The sequence below is a fragment of the Felis catus genome, chromosome A1 (genome assembly GCF_018350175.1).
Source record: "Felis catus isolate Fca126 chromosome A1, F.catus_Fca126_mat1.0, whole genome shotgun sequence".
Taxonomy (NCBI): Eukaryota; Metazoa; Chordata; class Mammalia; order Carnivora; family Felidae; genus Felis; species Felis catus.
This window is the reverse complement of record NC_058368.1, coordinates 166,907,074-166,916,815: the sequence shown is the minus strand read 5'-3', so window position 1 is coordinate 166,916,815 and position 9,742 is coordinate 166,907,074. Positions and strand designations below refer to the sequence as shown.

Genomic DNA, 9,742 nt, shown 5'->3' with positions numbered 1-9,742 from the left:
AGGGTGTCTCCCTCTGTGTACCAGGAAGACAAAGATGACCTACTCCCTAGAAACTCTTACCGAAGGAGAAGGCACAGACTTAAATCTGCATAACAACCATAGCCTTGTTTAATGTGCTTTGACTGATAACTTCCCATAACTGCTCTTCTCCAACTCACCTATCCCACAACATCTTTCTTTTGTCTTTATATGGAGATGATATTTAAGGAGGTGACTGTGCCACTTGGGGGAGTTACTCAGTTTTCCTGGGTCTCTCCCGTGTGTGTGTGTGTGTGTGTGTGTGTGTGTGTGTGTGTGTGTATATATATATATATATATATATATATATATATATATATATAATGTATATACATGATATTAAACTTGTTTGTTTTTCTCCTGTTATCACAGTGGGGAGGGGGGCAAATCCCGACCAAGAACTTAGAAAAGTAAAGGGAAATTTATTTTTTCCTCCCCCACAGGATAAAGATATTAATTATTAAGCAAATTGGTTTGTGGTTTAATTATGAAGTTGAGGGGAAGGAAATAAATAACTGTATCTGAATGGCACTGAGGAAGGCACAGCTAAATATACCGCTCGGAAACTGTGTAAATTCATTTTAATGGCATGAAGGATGTTACTCAGGATAGGCTGTTATGCTGCAGCAAAAAGAACAAAAACTTTCTGTTGATTAACAGCAGGTTTATTTCTTGCTCATGGTATATATCCCGTGTAGTCTGTCAGGGACATCTGCTCCATATAAACACTCAGGGACCAGGCTGCCACAGTGCCACCATTTTGTACCTGTAGCGATGGAGTCATATCCTAGCAGCAGAGGAGGGATAGTCAGAAGAAATGTACACAGGCATTTCTCACCTCAGCCAAGGAGTAACACACTTTTTTTCTGCTTACATTTCTTTGGTCAGAACGAGTCATGCGTTCTCATCCAACTTACAATTTACACAGAAACCTGATAAATGTAACCTTCAGTATGCCCAGGGGGGAAGGAGAACCAAATACTGATGATGACTAGTGAATCATGATGGAACTTGAGGTGATGCTAATCTGCTCTAATGTGAATGTGCAGTTACATAGCATAAGACAGGCTAAGCTTGGCCACAGGAAAACATTTTGAACACTCACTTTGTACTAGATCACTCTGTGCCAGACCCTGTGCTAAAACTGCATATATTAAAATAATTCAGTAATTTAACACTCACAACCATCCAATAACACAATAAACTTAGTAACTTTTGAATTTCAAACTTGGAAGAGAACTTTCGAATGGTCATGTTAGAACAAAGCCTTTATTTTGCAGCTGAAAAACTGATATCAAGAAGAGTGAAATGAAAAGGTAAAAACTTCCAGTTATAAAATAAATAATTTGTGGGGATATAATGTACAATATGGTGACCATAGTTAATAATATCACATTACGTATTTGAAAGCTGCTGAGAGAGTAGATCTGAGAAATTCTCGTCACAAGGAAAAAAAAATTTGTAACTCAAGGTTAACTAGATTTATCATGGTGATCATTTTGCAATATATACAAAGATCGCATCAGTATGTTGTACACCTGAAACAAATATAATGTTATATGTCGATTATACCTTAATAAAAGACAAGTAAACAACAAGACCCCTCCTCCTCAAAAAAACCTCAAAAGATTGCTGACAGACTGGCAAACAAAAATGACCATCCTATGATCAGGAGACCCAGGCATTTTTATTTATCACAGACACTCATACAAAAAAAGGAAAAAAATAAGTAAGTTAAAAAGGAGAAAAAATGATGAGTCTCAGATAACATAAAAAATGAGTTGCAGGGTTAAGAGTCAAACTCAGCTTGGACTCAGAATGGAAAGTTGAGAGTGTTTTTTCCTCCACCACATTATTCCTCATGTCCATGATTTGGATCTCAAAGATTACACGAAGGCTCTGTGACATTTCATACAGCTGGGCAAAATTATTGGTGTAATCCTCGTAAAGAATGAGCATAAAGAGATGCTTAACTTGTTGAATTTTATTTGATATTGATATCATCTCTGTGACTTACTCAAGAAGACATGGCTGGTCATACAGGTTGCATAGATACCCCAAATGACAATGCATTATTTATACCAAAAATGTTATGGTTTGATGGAGTGAGAAAAGGGTGACGTTTTTCCCTTACTAATTCCATAAATGCTTATCGATAAACTCTTTATTTGTATGATTTGCATTCATATTTGATACTGTTTGTCACACCAAATTTCTGTCTAGCATAAATGACAAGAGGGAAATACAGTATTCCTCTGACCAATTCTCATGGCCTACTGTATTCATTTAACCTACGCGTTGTTAAATCATGGCACTAACAACACCCTGATTTAAAGTTCCAAACAAAATTGCAAAACAGAAATGAATTCTAACTGTGAAACACTAAAAGGGAGACTGTATTATTTAAACTGGCACTTAGATACATCATCAATGACACAAGTGGAGTTAGTGCAAAAGCTAGTTTACTTTCTGGTTGCAGAATTTAGCAAAAACTATCTTAAAGTTTACAGACAAAAAATGAGATTTAATTTGCCACTGATTTATAAAGCAAAGTAAATACCAAAGAAAGAAAGATAAGCTACAAGATTAGACAACAGAAGGATTTTATGAATGAAGAGCTGTTTTTAGAAAAGCGTGAGTACAAATTAGTATACACTCTCAAATTTTGGTGCTTACCTCTGCAAAGTGTGCAGAGGCTCTTTAAAGTTATAGGTTAGACTACAAAATAAACACATTTCATTTTCTTGGAGGCCCTATTTTAATAAGCATTTTAATGATTTAACCATTAGTTTTGTAAATTCTGAACACGGATATATTATGGGGTAGAGTCAAACCTTGCATGATTTTTTCAACATAGCAGGAATTACAATGGAAGCAGGTCACTTAGTTTGCTCTAAGGGTGGGTGTTTGTTCCCTCTGTCACAAATGGTAGGAGAGCAACGAACTCTGAGAAACAGATGATGGGAATTTGCAAATGAGAACAATACAAGTTTGTGGTTTTATCATGTCTTAGGACTTAAGAGTAAAGGGCTCAAATTATCCTTCGGCAGGTAAAAAAAGTAGAAAAAGGCCAAGAATTATGCCTTTGAACGTGAACTGGACAATAATGTGGGTAAATGATGAGAGGTTATATTCAGTTTCAAAGTTGGCAGAGCATCTAAGAACCTTCCATTTTTATATTAGACGACAGAGGGTCGGCTGAGCCCTAGGCAACAATACTCTTAAGACACCTGTCGCGATGAGGGTTTTAATCCTGCCTACTCCTACAGAATCTGTGTCCCCCATTCCTTTTGGCACAGATTTGAATTGTATACTGAAACTGTGAAATAGAGAGACAGATTTAATAATCATTTCACTTAGTAAGTACAGCTGGGGCAGGTAATTAAACAGGTTTTCTCTTGCCAGCAGGCCTAAAGCAATGTAGCTCAGAGTCTCAGTCACACAACTGGACTGATGGAAAGCTAATATTAAACAGGCCTTCTCTACACAGACCCATGTCGGCAGTGCTGTTCCTCCCAAGAAGGAGTTATTAAAGGAGGTTGTCAGACCGTCAGAGACCTGTCAAATCTTCACTTTTAGAAATATTGGATTTATGGGTTGAAAAATGAAAAAGGACTAAAATAATCGAAAAATTATCATTATTTTGAGGTGGTTGATATCTAATAAAATATCATCATGGTGAATCTTTGATATTATCATTATATGAATATCTACTCAAATATTGGGGAAATAATTTCTTAATTTTTGAAATTTCTAGTTTACTTTGCATTATGAAAATGTAGTATTTACTTAATATGAGACATAGTACCCTAATTGCATGGAGGTTGAATAGTGACAAAACACTCATAGGGAGATGATAATTGACCTTAGTTAAAGAGTACTTTGTTAGTAAAGGGTTTTTTGCTTGTTTGAAGATGGAAAATCAAATGAAACATTTTTCGTTTAAAAAAATGTGCCAAATTATACCATCAGTTAATAGTTTTTCCTATCTGATTGTTCCTGTTATATATTGCTATGTAACAAACACCTCTGAATTTAGTGTCTTAAAATAGAAAACTCTTTATTATATCTCAAAATGTGAGGGATCAGAAATTTGGGTAGGGCTTGGCTAGGTAATTCCTCTGGCCCACATTGTGTTGACCTGAATCAATTGGTTGTATTTGGTTGGTGACTGGTCTACTCTAAGGAGTACAAGAGAGTGGGATGAAAAGAAGTTTTGGCCTAGCTGCCTCTTCTTCTTCTTGGAGTTTCAGGGCCTATCCATTGGGCCATATTTGGTCCTTCCATTGACGCCGAGGCAGCACTTACTGATTAACTGCCCCTGGAGTTGATGAATGCTAGCCATTCAGTGACTGCTGATCTTGAAGATACATCTTGTCCTAAGTTCTACAGGGTGTCAAAACTATAAACATTTTCCACATATCAAACATACACGTCTCAACAAATGTTTTTGGACAGCATGGCAACATTTTAATTTTGGTTCTCTGTCTGGGAAAATATCAAATGTAAGTATAGTTTTCTTGGATTGCTCTAATCCTATGATTCCATTTCCAAGTGGGTGCGTATGGTTATGGTAGTGGAAAGAAGAGAAGGGCTTCATTTGAAGAGACTTTCCCGTTAGTTTCCAATATTATGTGCTATTGTTTGCTTGTTTATTTGGGAGCGAGGGGAAGGATGGGAGGGCTATAAAATCCATGACTTAAATAGCGTATTTCTACATTAAAACGTAGATATGCTTCCGTTGAAGTTTTAATTTTTTTTTACTATGTTAAAACATTCCCCAAAATTCTCTTAATCAATATGAACTCAAATTTCATGCTTTATGCTACCTATAAAACACTGGGCAACTGTGTAATATGAGATGTCTATAGTTCTAAACTAGATGAGAACGATGCAAAAATAAACAGAATTGGAACTGTTGACTGAATACTTAAACATAGAATGAAGACAACGATTCTAAATCTATCATAAATATTTAACTGAAAGATAAGTTTCAGAGATAGTCATGCAATATTAAGCATTAGAATTTAAAATATATTTTTAAAAATTTATTTTACTAGATAACATTTTTGAGGACCCAAATTATAAAACATATTAAATATAAGTTATCAAAAAAGTCTTTCTTTTCTCCTTGTCCCTATCACCTCTGTCCCACAGAGTAACAGTATTAGCAGTTTCTTTATACTTAAACAAATATGAATATGTATTTTTATTTCCCTGTTTTCTACACATGCTCTTGTATACCCTGATTTTTTCACTTAATAAATCTATATGCACACATTAAGTGCTTTCTCATTTTTTTTATAGTTGCATAGTATCTCATTATATGGATGCACCATAGTTTAAACAGCTCCTTATTGATGAACATTTGCTTTTAAAGAAAACTTTTTAAATGTAATTAGTAATAAATTGCTTATATTCTTTAAAACACAAATATATTCGTGGAAAACTTCCCAGAAGTGAAATTACTGGGTCAAAATATATATGCATTTATAATTTTCATAGATATTACCAAATTGTTCATCATAAAAGCTGTAAATATGTATTTACTCTAGAAATATATGAAATTGGCTTCCCACACAGTCTGACCTATAGCATATAATGGAATATTATCATTTCTTTCCAAATATGTTAAAAAAATGATATTTCTGTATCATTCATGTGTATTCTTTTATTCTCATTGAGTTTATGCTTTACTTTTCATATTTTAAAGAACATTTGCTGGGGCACCTGGTTGGCTCAGTTGGTTAAGCATCTGACTCCTGATTTTGGCTCAGGTCATGATCTCATGGCTCATGAGACTGAGTCCCTCCTTGGGCTCTGTGCTGACAGTGTGGTGCCCGCTTGGGACTTTCTCTCTCTCTCACTTTCTCTTCCTCTCTTTCTCTCTCTTGCTATGCCTTCCCTACTTGTGTTATCTCTCTATTTCTCTTGCAAAATAAACAAATAAACATTACAAAAAAAAGTATTTGCCTTCCTATGAACTGTATGATCATATCCTTTTACCAAAGATCCATTGGATTATTGTTCTTTTTCTTATTGATACTCCTTAATACTAATATTTGTGGAATTTATATATTGAGATATTTTAACTGATTTTGAAAAATATTGTGTCTTCACTTTTTATTTGCCCTTTGACTATAGTTATAATATTTTTTCTTTGGCTTTGCAGTCTTTATGTTTGTCTAGTTAAATCTATCTTTTCTTTAATGACTTCTGGATTTTGAGTTAAAATGAGAAAGGCTTTTGTCTCTCCAGTTTTATGAAGTTATTATTCCTGTTTTCTTCTGACACATTTATGTACTTTTTAAATATTTGCTATTTTTGGAATTTATCTTGGTGTCTGGTGTGAGGTATGGATATAGCTTAATTATCTCTAGTAATTCTAATGCCATTTTTGAATAATTCATTTTTTCCCCACTGATTTGATATGCTAACTTTATCCTCTTTCAAATTTATATATATATATATATATATATATATATATATATATATATATTTGTATGGACTTTGGAATGTTTTATTCTGGGCCATTGCTCTGCTTGTTTATGAACCAACACCTCACTGTTTTAATGTTGAAACTTTACTAATCTTTATTATACAACATTATAAACACATTTTTATGTCATAAGGAGGGTCCTCCTTGCTGTTTACCTTATTCTTTTCCAGAGTTTTGCCGGGGACTTTTATTTTTCTACTTAAACATTATGTTTGGTTATAATTATGATTAGTTATTATAGTTTGCATAATTAGCACTGTTTATTTAGATTGTATCACATTTATAGAGTAACTTACAGAGAAGTAAAGTCTTTATGATATTGAGTATTCCTATTGAATGATACAGTATGCTGTTACATTTGTTCATGTCTAGTCCTGTCCTTCAAAGCTGCTTTAAAGCTTTCTTTTTTTTATTTATTTATTTAGAAAAAAATTTTTTTTCAACGTTTATTTATTTTTGGGACAGAGAGAGACAGAGCATGAACGGGGGAGGGGCAGAGAGAGGGGGAGACACACAATCGGAAACAGGCTCCAGGCTCCGAGCCATCAGCCCAGAGCCTGACGCGGGGCTCGAACTCACGGACCGCGAGATCGTGACCTGGCTGAAGTCAGACGCTTAACCGACTGCGCCACCCAGGCGCCCCTTTAAAGCTTTCTTAAAAGAGATTTTTTTCATCTTTATTATTGCTATTCTTCCCTATTTAACCTTGGTATTGAAAATGGGTTTTTTTTTCTTTCCTTGTATTACCTAACTGGATGTTATTTGCATATATGAAAGCTATTAGTTTCTGAATATTAATTTAATATCCCTTTAGCTTACTGAATTTTTTGTAATAATTTTCTAGTTCATTCTCTTTGGTTTTGCAGGTAAGCAATCATATCTCAGCAAATAGTAGTAATTTTACAACCCCCTTCCAAAATGCTTTACCTACAGTTTCTTACTCTAACTGAATTCATTGGCTTGTGAGCTGAGATAGATTTCTTTTTATTATGAATTCATTGGCTTCTGTTTCACTTAGTATTATTAGGCTGAACAATATTTGATTTATTTTTTCACCTACAAAAATAACCTTCCATATAATTCAACTAAATGTTTATTAGGGGCGGTTGCTAAATTCTTTCAAATGTTTTTTTTTTTATCATGGATGTTGGTGATTTATACTACTTATATTAATAGAATTCCTAATGTTGAATCATCATTACGTTTATGTAACAAAACTGAGTCATGGTACAATTATCTTTTAATTTTGCTGTATTTTCTTTTTCAGCATTTTATTTACTATTTTTGTATTAATATTTATGTGAGATTACTCTACAGTTTGTTTTCAAAGACTTAAGGCTTTAGTATCAATGTCATATTCTTTTTATAAGCTTGCTTTCTTTTTTATGCCTGGAGCCGTTTAATAGCATTTCAATGGTCTGATTGTTAAATACATGTTGGAATTCTCCTGTGAAGCCCTTTAATCTTTGACTATTTTTCTCTCAATTGTTTTATGGAAATTAACCTTTTCTGATTTCCAGAGTTTGAATATAAGTTTGACAAATTGTTTTTCTTAGGAAAAAATATCAGTTATCCAGGTTTCAAATTTATTTTTATATTATTGAAATAGCACTTTTATTAGTCATCCAATTTCCTCTATTTCTATGAATTTTTCTTCCTAATAACTTCCAATTATATGCTTTCTTTTTCTTTTTTAAAAAATCTTAAGTGTATTTATTTATTTTGAGAGAGAAAGAAGATGAGCAGGAGAAGAGAAGAGAAGAGAGAGAGGAAGAGAGAATCCCTAGCAGGCTCCATGTTTTCAGTGGGGCTCGAACTGAAGAACAGTGAGATCACGACCTGAGCTGAAACCAAGAGTAGGATGCTTAACTGACTGAGCCACTCGGGGGTCCCTATATGCTTTATTCTAATCAATTTTTATTAACAAGTGGTGTGTATGTTCTATTGCTTATTTTTTCTTCCAAGTAGCAGTTTTAGGGTTTTTTAAAATTATTTTTGTTGTTTGCATATTTTTATCTCATTAAATACTACTTTTATTGCTTTTTTTTTCTTTATGCTTGCTTTCAATTTATTTCTGTACTTCTAACTGAATCAGTTCCTTACTTTGTTTTTTTTTTTCTTTTTAACCAGTTTAAGTATTAAAGGCTGTGCATTTTTCTCTGAGCACCGATTATCTAAATTCCAAATGTTCAAATATGGACTATTTTTTTTAAGTTTTGCAATTTTGATTAGTGTTTGAGTTAAGAGAGATTTTTTTCTATTTCCAGATTTATAGATACATACATTTACTTATTTTGTTAATTTCTAATTTTGTTGTATTTTTATTAGAGAATATTGTCTCTACCACCTGTGATGGTTAATTTTATGTATAAACTTGACTGGGCTTTCGCCTGTCCAGATACCTCATCGAACATCATTCTGGATGTTTCTGTGACATTGTTTTGGGTGAAATTAACATTTAAATCAGTGGACTAGGAGTAAAGTAGATTGTTCTGTACAATGTGTGTTGATCTCATTCAATCATTGAATCTGTTGAAAAATACAACAAAAACATTGGCCTCTTCCAAAGAAGAGGACTACCTTAAGATTTCATCTGGATCATCGGCCCTTCTTAGCTCTAAGGCAGACTGCCTTAGGACTTGAATTGGAATACTGGCTCTCTTGGGTCTTCAGCCTATCTAACTACCCTGCAGATTTTGGACTCACCAGCCTCCAAAATCACAAGAATCGAAGTCTTACAATCTCTCTGTCTCTCCACACAAACATCCTATGGCTTCCGTTTCTCTGAAGAACCCTAATCACCACCTAGCCTTTTAGTCTAAATTGCCCTTTTATCATTTTGCTCAATTGTTTTAGTTTTAAGAGGAGCTCATGTGAACAGTATTTTCTGAATCTGTTCATTTTTAAATTTTAATGACTTCATGACACCTGCACTTATTATAAAATTTATAAACGGCCTTTCTTTTTTGCTTTTGTTATCTTTTTATTTTATAATGTTTTCCACTGCCTTCTGGCATTGACTTTTACTGTAGCCAGCCTTATTTTTTACCCTTCTAGATATCTGGTTATTTTCCCTTGGCTACTTATAGTTAAACTTTAGTAATTTTACTAACATATGTCTGGCGATGAGCATCCTACTCAGTTTGCTTTGCCAAATAATGTGGCTATTAATATGTAAGTATAAAGAGCATTGCTACTTATTAGCTGAAACTTGATAAAATTATT

At 33.6% G+C, this 9,742-nt stretch overlaps 1 long non-coding RNA gene across 1 annotated transcript in view; it reads right to left on the bottom strand.

Annotated features, from left to right (window-relative positions):
* Nucleotides 1-665: 665 nt before the first annotated feature.
* LOC123379276 overlaps nt 666-9,742 on the bottom strand; it is a 438,377-nt gene continuing 429,300 nt past the window's right edge. The window contains exon 5 of the long non-coding RNA XR_006583543.1: nt 666-805. This is a non-coding gene — a long non-coding RNA (uncharacterized LOC123379276). The remainder of the gene's footprint in view (nt 806-9,742) is intronic.